At 36.1% G+C, this 8,237-nt stretch overlaps 1 pseudogene; it reads right to left on the bottom strand.

The window, feature by feature from the left end:
* The window catches only part of LOC101577239, a 12,165-nt pseudogene extending 5,240 nt beyond the window's left edge, over nt 1-6,925 (bottom strand).
* Nucleotides 6,926-8,237: the final 1,312 nt, after the last annotated feature.

Raw genomic sequence — 8,237 nt, forward strand, 5'->3', positions numbered from 1 at the left:
TCATCTCAAAAGCCCATTTCTGGATTGGGTCTTTTTTCTTTCATTAATTTTATTGAGAAACAGATAGTAATGTGACTGTTTCAAAACCGATTAATAGGAGAGTTTCAATAGTTAATACATTGCATATTGTTATCTTCTTAGTGGTTATTCATAGTATAAGATGCAGACATACTATCCTGTTAAATACTATTAGTATAAATCTTTCCTCTCATTGAATTAAGAGAAAGTAGCTGTATATCTATCCTAACTATTTTGTACCTACAGCTTCAAAATGGTCCTTCCTTTGTATCTCCTTTTTTTGTTTAGCTTTGTTAGAGATGAGTATTCCATTGTCATTTAATATTTTAGGTGCATGAATTCAATAAAATAATCCAATATAGTGCCAGTGGTATAGCTCAGAGGAATAAGCGCTTGCTTAGGTAAGCGCAGGGACCAGGGTTCAATCGCTGGTTCTGCATGCTGTGCCGGCCCCGCCCCCGGGTGGGCTGAGCCTGCGATGGAGTCTGGGCATGGTGGCGCACACCTGAAATCCCAGCACTTGGGAGGCAGAAATCAGGAGGATCACTACTAACGTGGGATGTGTAGTTAGACCCTGCCCCCCCCCACAAAAAAAAAAAAGCCAGCCTGATCTACAAAGTAAGAACAAGCCTCAAAGCAAGCAAACAAACACAAACCAAGAAAAAATAATCCAATATACTCCAGTAGTCCATAATAGCAGTGGGTTATCCATTGGACTGTCAACGTCAGAAGTTTTTGACTTGAGCCTTCATAGCTCAGCATATTAATATGGCTTTACTTTTTCTACCTCATTTTAATGCTTTTCTGCTGGCTTATTAAGACCAAGGTAAAGCAAGACCTATATAACAAGAAATGTAACTTTTGTATGTGATAAGTTTAGTCAAGTCCCCTCAGGATTTATCCTGTAACCCTGTACTGCAGTTTGGAGATCCTTTGTCAGTATCAGCCATGTGAATGAGTCACGGCCATTATTTGACCAATTTGCTCTCTGTGAAATCCTAAGAGAATGTTTTCTCTCCCTGGGACTCTCCTTAGGCACATGCTACATCATCAATCATGTTGCTTCTTGGCCCCATAATCTCTTTGATCATAAAATTTGGGACACAACTGAGTTACATCATGTTACAGTATAAGTTATCATATGTCCTGGGTCTTCACTGACCTCAAAAGGCTAGAGCCAAAACATTGGCTGTCCTTGCAGCCCTTCTTCTTCTCTAAATTTTGGTCTGAAAACTTAGGTTGTTAAACATCCAGAAGAGAAGCTTATTATTACCCTATAACATATGCAGTTGGGTTTAACCTCACTATTTGTCTGAATATCTATATTCTTAGGAATATCATGGAACAGGTATTTTCCATCTAGTATTAACATGTTAAACTTTGTCTCTACAGAATATGGAGAAAAAAATAATAAAATAAAAAATATTTTAAAAAATGAATAAATATTTAAATATTTTTACACAGAAATTTAGAAATCTAACCATATACAGCATTTTAGCAGTACAGTCCTGTGACATTTTTTCTTGTCTCTTTTTTCATTTATTGCCCTACTTTAAAACAAACATTTACTTGAGAGACAGTTTGGCAATAATTGGTATGCCATGACAAACAGTACATATATAGAAGACCAAAATGACAGGCATTCCAAGTGTGACCCTTGTATTACATATTGCTATCTTCAGCACAGTTGCTTAGAACACACGTATCAACATATGATCCAGAGAACATCAGCAGGTTTTTGAAACTAGCAGCTAATTGGTAGGATTATCACTCTGGATTGGGTCTTTAAATTTTGCAGACCTAATGTTTTTCAGTTCTTTATAAATTCTAGACAGCAGACCTTTGTCTGAGTGCTTATTAGTTAAGATTTTTTTTCCAAATTTGTGGACTGTCTTGTCACTTTTTTGTTAATTTCTATTGATGTGCCAAAATTTCTCAATAAGAGGTGATACCAGTTGTTAATTCTTTCAAGTGTTACCTGTGCATTTTGATTTTTGTTCATGAATTCTTTCCCTATCCCTGTCTTCAACGGTTCCAGGAGATTTAGTGTTCCTGTTTTAATATTTAGGTCTTTAACCCATTTTGACTCTAGCTTAGTACATGGTGAAAGACCTCGGTCAAGTTTTTGTTTTCAGCTATAGAGAGCCAGTTTTTCCAGTACCATTTGTCAAAGAGGCCATTGTTGTTCCAGTAAGCATGTTTGGCTCCTTTGTCAAAGATCAGGTGGCTGAGTGCATTTGTAGAGACTTTTGAGTCTTCTAATCTGTTCCACTGATCCTCAGGTCTATTTCATTGCCAGTAATATGATGATTTTATCACAGATTGTAGTGTAATTCAAAATATGAATTGTCATTTTTCTGTCTTGTCTTTGTTGCCCAGTATTGTCTTTTCTATTCTAGTTCTTTTCAGGTTCCAAATAAATTTTCAGAACAATTTCTCTAGGTCTATGAGGTATGTTAGTAGTAGTTTGATAGGGATTGCATTAAATCTGTACAACAATTTTAGGAGTATGGCCATCTTCACAATGTTGGTTCTTCCTATCCAGGAGCAGTTAGTCTTTCCATTTTCTGAAATTCTCTACGATGTCTTTTTTTCAGAATACTGTGATTTTCCTTGAAAACATCTTTGACTTCTTTAGTTAGATTAATTCCAAGATATTTCATTTTTCTGCTGTGCTATTGTAAAAGGTATTGTTTCTGTAATTTCCTTCTCAGTGTGTTTATACCTGTGTAGAGGAAAACTATAGCCTTTTGGATATTGACTTTATATCGTGCTATGCTCCTGAATTTCTGTATCAATTCCAATAGCTTCTTTGTGGAGTTTTTGGTCTTCTAAGTAAAGTGTCACATCATCTGAAAATAATGATAGTACTTCTCATTTACCTATTCTTATTCCTTGTATTTCTTTCTCTTGTCTAATGACTGTAGCTAATGATTCCAGACCTACATTGAATATGAGTGGTGATAGAGGACATCCTTGTCATCTACCAGATCTGAGAGTAAAAGATTTAAGTTTTTGCCTATTTACAATTATCTTAGCCATTGGGTTGTCATAGATGGAATTTATCAGACTGAAGTAGAGGCCATCAATTCCAATTTTCTGTGGAACTTTGAATATGAATGAGTGTTGGACTTTGTCAAAAGTATTTTCTGCATCCACTGAGATAATCATGTGGTCCCTGGATTTGGTTCTATTGATATAGTATATTACATTTATACATTTGTATATAATGAACCATCTTTGCATTCCTGGGATGAATCCTACCTGATCATGGTGTATAATCTTCTTGATGATTGGCTGTGTTGCATTTGCTAAGATTTTCTTAAGGTTTTTGCATCTATGTTCATGAGGGTGATTGACCTGTAGTTCTCTTTCCTAGTTGTGTCTTTCCCTGGTTTGGGTATCAGTATAATGCTTCGTCCAGGAATGATTTTGAGAGGAGTGTTTCCTTTTCAATTTTATTGAAGAGTTTGAGGAGTTACTGGGATTATATCTTCTGTAAATTTCTTATAGATTTCAGCTATGAATCCATCAAGACATGGACTTTTCTTTGTCCATAGATTTTTTAATTAAATTTGATATTTCATTGGCTGTTATTGATTTATTGAGAGTTGTTATATCTTCTTGATTCAGTTTTTGTAATTTGTACCTTTCTAGAAATCTGTCCATTTCTTCTTAGTCTTCTCTTCTATGAGAGTAAAGATTCTCAAAGTAGCTCTTGATAATCTTCTGAATTTCCACCAGGTCTGTGGTAATTTCTCCCTTTTCATTCCTTATTGCTTGTATTTGAATTTTTTCATTCCTCTTTTTGATGAGGTTAGTTAGAGTCATATCAATTTTATTTAATCTTTCAAAGATCCAGCGTTTTGATTCATTAATTCTTTGAACTATTTTCTTTGTCTCAATTGAAGTAATTTCGGCTCTAATCTTTATGATTTCTTCCTGTCTTTGGTCTCTGATTTTGGTTTTCTCTTCCTTTTCTAGATGTTGGAGTTGCAGCAATAGGATATTTATTTGTTCCCGTTCTGTGTTCCTAATGTGTGAGTTCACAGCTATAAATTTCCCTATAAAAACAGCTTTCATCTCATCCCATAAATTCTGACTAGTTGTTCTCGAATTTTCATTGAATTGTACATATTGTCGAATTCATTGTTTAATTTCATCTGTGACCCATTCGTTGCTGAGAAGAGTGTTGTTTAATTTCTATGTATTTAGGTTTTTTTTTCTCTTTTCCTTTTATTGTTTATTTCTAGTTTCATTGCACTGTGATCAGATAACATGCATGGAATAATTTCTGTTTTCTTGCATATACATAGGCATGACCTATGGACTAGTATGCAGTCTATTTTAGAAAATGACACATGTGCAGCTGAAAAAAATGTGTATTCAGCTGTGTTTGGGTGGAATATTCTGTATATCTCCACTAAGCCCATTTGTTTCAAGCTCTGATTCAGTTCTGTTACTTCTTTGATTTTTTTTCAGTTTAACCTATATTTTGATCTAAGGGGGTGTTCAGGTCTCCTATTAAGATTGTGATATTGGATATTAGATTTTTCTTCTGCACTAAGATTTGACTTATATAGTTGGGTGTTCCCATGTTTGGTGCATACATATTTATGTGTTACCTCTTCCTCTTGAATTTTTTTCCCTAACTATATGGATTGGCCTTCTTTGTTTCATTTGATCATGCTTGGTTTGAAGTTGAGATTGTCTGAGGACAGGATTTCTGCCCCTGCTTTTTACTGAGGTACTGGGGTATGTAGTATTGTTTTCCACCCTTTGACTTTCAGCCTATGAATTTCTTTATGAGTTATGTGTGTCTTGTATATAGCATATAGTTGACTTTTGTTTCCTAAACCACTGTGCCAGTCTATTTCTTTTTATTGGTGAACTGAGTGCATTTACATGATGGTTGTAATTTAGATGTATTGAGTTATGATTGACATGTTGTTTCCCTGCTGTTGTTTACTCCTTTTTGTCCTGACTTTAATTGTTTGCCCTATTCAGTGGGTCTCTTCTGTTCTCATTCATGGAGTTCTGATTATTTTGGTCCCTCTCTAGAACATCTGTCAGGAGCCTGTGTAGGGTTGGCTGTCTCATCATGAAATTCTTTAGTTGTTCTTTGTCATGGAAGTATTTCACTTCTCCATCAAACTTGAAGAGAGTTTTGCAGGATATAGTAGTCTAGGCTAGAATTTGTTTTCATAGAGGACTTGAAGTACACTGCTCCTTGCTCTTCTTGCTTCATAGTTTGTGAATAGATGTCTGCCATAATTCTGATGGGTTTTCTTTTAAATGTGACCTGTTTCTTTTCTCTAGTGGCTTTCAATATATTGTTCTTGTGCTGGATTTCTGGGATCTTGACTATTATATGTCTGGGTGTGTTTTTAATTGGGTTGAAGTTATTTGGATTCTGTATGCGTCAGTTAACTAAATGTCAGATTGTTTTCCCATGTTTGGGAAGTTTTCTGCTATTACTTCTGCCCATATTCTTTTTATATCATTTATATTAACCCCTTCTTTCTCATTGATGCCTATTGGTCTCATATTGTTCATCTTTTCATGACCCTGAAGGTGATTAATTATTTTTTCTTTCATCCCAGTTGTTTTTAAGAGATCTCTTCTTACCTTTTCATTAGCAGTGATGGCATCTTCAAGATCTGAAACTCTGTCTTCACTTTCACTCAAACAGTTTTGCAAGCTTGAGATTGAGATTTTAAGTTCCTTTATATCTCTTTGATTCTACTTCATGCGATCTATTTCTTTCCTATATTGCCTATTGAAGGATTCCATCCTTTTTCTAATCTCTATTTTTATCAATATCTTCTTGAGAAGCAGTTATTAATTTTTTTTAATTTCAGAAGCTAGTTTTTGTATGATTTCCTCCATATGTTTCTGCATTTGATTTTCAGATGCTATTAATTCTGAGATACTTTTTTATTTCAGATGTTATTTCTGATCCGAGTTCCTCTATACCTTTCTTCTGTTGTTTCCTTACTTCACACACTATTAATTTAGACATTTCAGCTGTAATATCCAGTTTCTTCTGTGCTAGTGTCTTCTGCACTTGTTCTGGGAAGTTTATGGCTTGAGATTGGATTTTGCTCCTTCTCTTTATCTGTTGGTATAGCCCTCTCCTCTAATCTTTGGTGTAGAGCTTTAGTGCAGTTATGGTCTTAGCATCTACTGAAATTCAGATGCAGATCTACGAAGTTTGAATTCATCCAGTTGTGCCTGGCTTGGGTCTGGGTGCTTTACTCACCCTCTTCTTGCTACAGCCCTTGGATGTGAACCTGTTCTGCCCCTCTGGCAAGATGTTCTGCTCATGGATTAGCTGGATGGTTCTGTCCCCTGGCCTCTCTGCAGAGACTACAGCTTCCATTTCAGCCCCTGCCTGTATGCAAGGCCAGGCTTGATCTAGAGGGGTGGAGAGGTCCAAGAGTGTGGCAGTAGTTCTCACTCACTCACCTGGCCTGGGTCCAGAGGGGACCAACGCATGCAGAGGAGTGCATAAGTTCTCCCACACACTCACCAATCCTGAGCTTCAGTGGGAATGGAGGGGTCCTGAGAACGCGGCAGAATTTCTCACTCACAAGCCAGGCCTGGGCTGAGTTTGGAGGGGTGGAGGGGTCTTACGAGCTCGGCGGAAGTTCTCACTCCCACGCCAGGCCTGGGTTGGGTCCACAGGGGTCCACAAGGTGCAGGGGAGCGCAGAAGCTCTCCCACACACTTGCACAGCCTGGGTTTGGGCTGCGTTTGGAGGGGTCCTGACAGCACGGCAGAAGTTCTCACTCACAAGCCGGGCCTGGTCTTTAAATGTCCATGAAACATTGCTGTCAATGATGGTATTTTCAAACTCCCCTATAACAAATGACTGCTGTGGAACATAAATTGTTCTTCTGTACATTTAAATATGCCAATATATTTCCAGTAAATATTGTAGACTCAGACAATATATGTTTGGTATATAAAGATCTCACACAATGGCAAGATACTAGTATGTTTAGAATACAGTTAAGTAAAACCTTAACCCTAACAAAGAAATAATATCAAAAGCAGAGGGAAATAATACATTTAAATCATTAATCAAGAAGTTATTTATTGTACCCAAAAGAAAAAATAAAAAGAGGTCAAATATTCAGCAACATGGTTAACAATATTGTCTTACATTCATCCAGTGGACTACAATGCAAGTGTAACAAGAATATAAAGTGAAATAAATATTGGAAAATTCTTGTTGAATTGAAAAATAGAAAGATAAAAATCCAAGAGTACTCATAATTGGTGATAACTATATGGAAAAGTGCTGAAAAGTTATATACCAATCATACTAATAGTTTTGGATTTATTAAAGATAATAGAACTGCTATTGGGGAGCCAAGTTTCTCTATTCTTGTTTTTTAATAAAATGCTAAGATTAATATAATATTTTATAAATTTACATATACAGTCACATACTATTTAGCAGTTTGGTCAAGGAGGGACTGTACATATAAGGATGATTCTATAAGACAATAATGAATCTGAAAATTTCTTACTGTCTAGTCTTTTTACTGACCTTTTCTATGTTTAGATACATTTATGTGCATAGTACTTCCTATTACATTGCAATGACCTTCTAAGCTCAGTACAAGAATATGCTGTACAGTTTAGTGGGCTAGGAACAGACATTACAGTGTACAACCTAAGTGTATACGTGGCAGGCTACACTAGCTAGTTTGCATATAAGTACACTCTACTATGTTTGTACAACAAAGTCACCAAAAACAGATTTTTCAGAACAATTCTTCATGCACTGTTAAGTGATCTGTAACTATATTATATATTTACACACTGTTCTCAGATGTTTCAATTTCTATTAAATTTAAAATGAGCCACAACATGTCAAAAACATCCTTTTTAAACCTCAGTATCAACTATTTGCCATCTTCATTTCTGTTCTGTGAAGAACCAAGGATCCCAGAGACCAGCTCTGCTTTTGCTCTGTCCTCTTGCTCAGCTTGCCCTCCTGTTAAGGTTGCTTGGCCTCTGGTCTTCCCCTATTAAAAACTCACACAATGCTTATGGTCCATACCAAATGTCAACATCCTAGTAAAGCATTTCTTCATTCCCTCACCTGATCCTGATCACTTGTATTTTACTTGCTTTTAACCTTGGCAGAACCACTTGTACTACAGAGAAAATGAATCCTAAGTCAACCTGACCTTGAAACAAAATGG

Source organism: Octodon degus, unplaced genomic scaffold, assembly GCF_000260255.1.
Source record: "Octodon degus isolate 3935 unplaced genomic scaffold, OctDeg1.0 scaffold00152, whole genome shotgun sequence".
Taxonomy (NCBI): Eukaryota; Metazoa; Chordata; class Mammalia; order Rodentia; family Octodontidae; genus Octodon; species Octodon degus.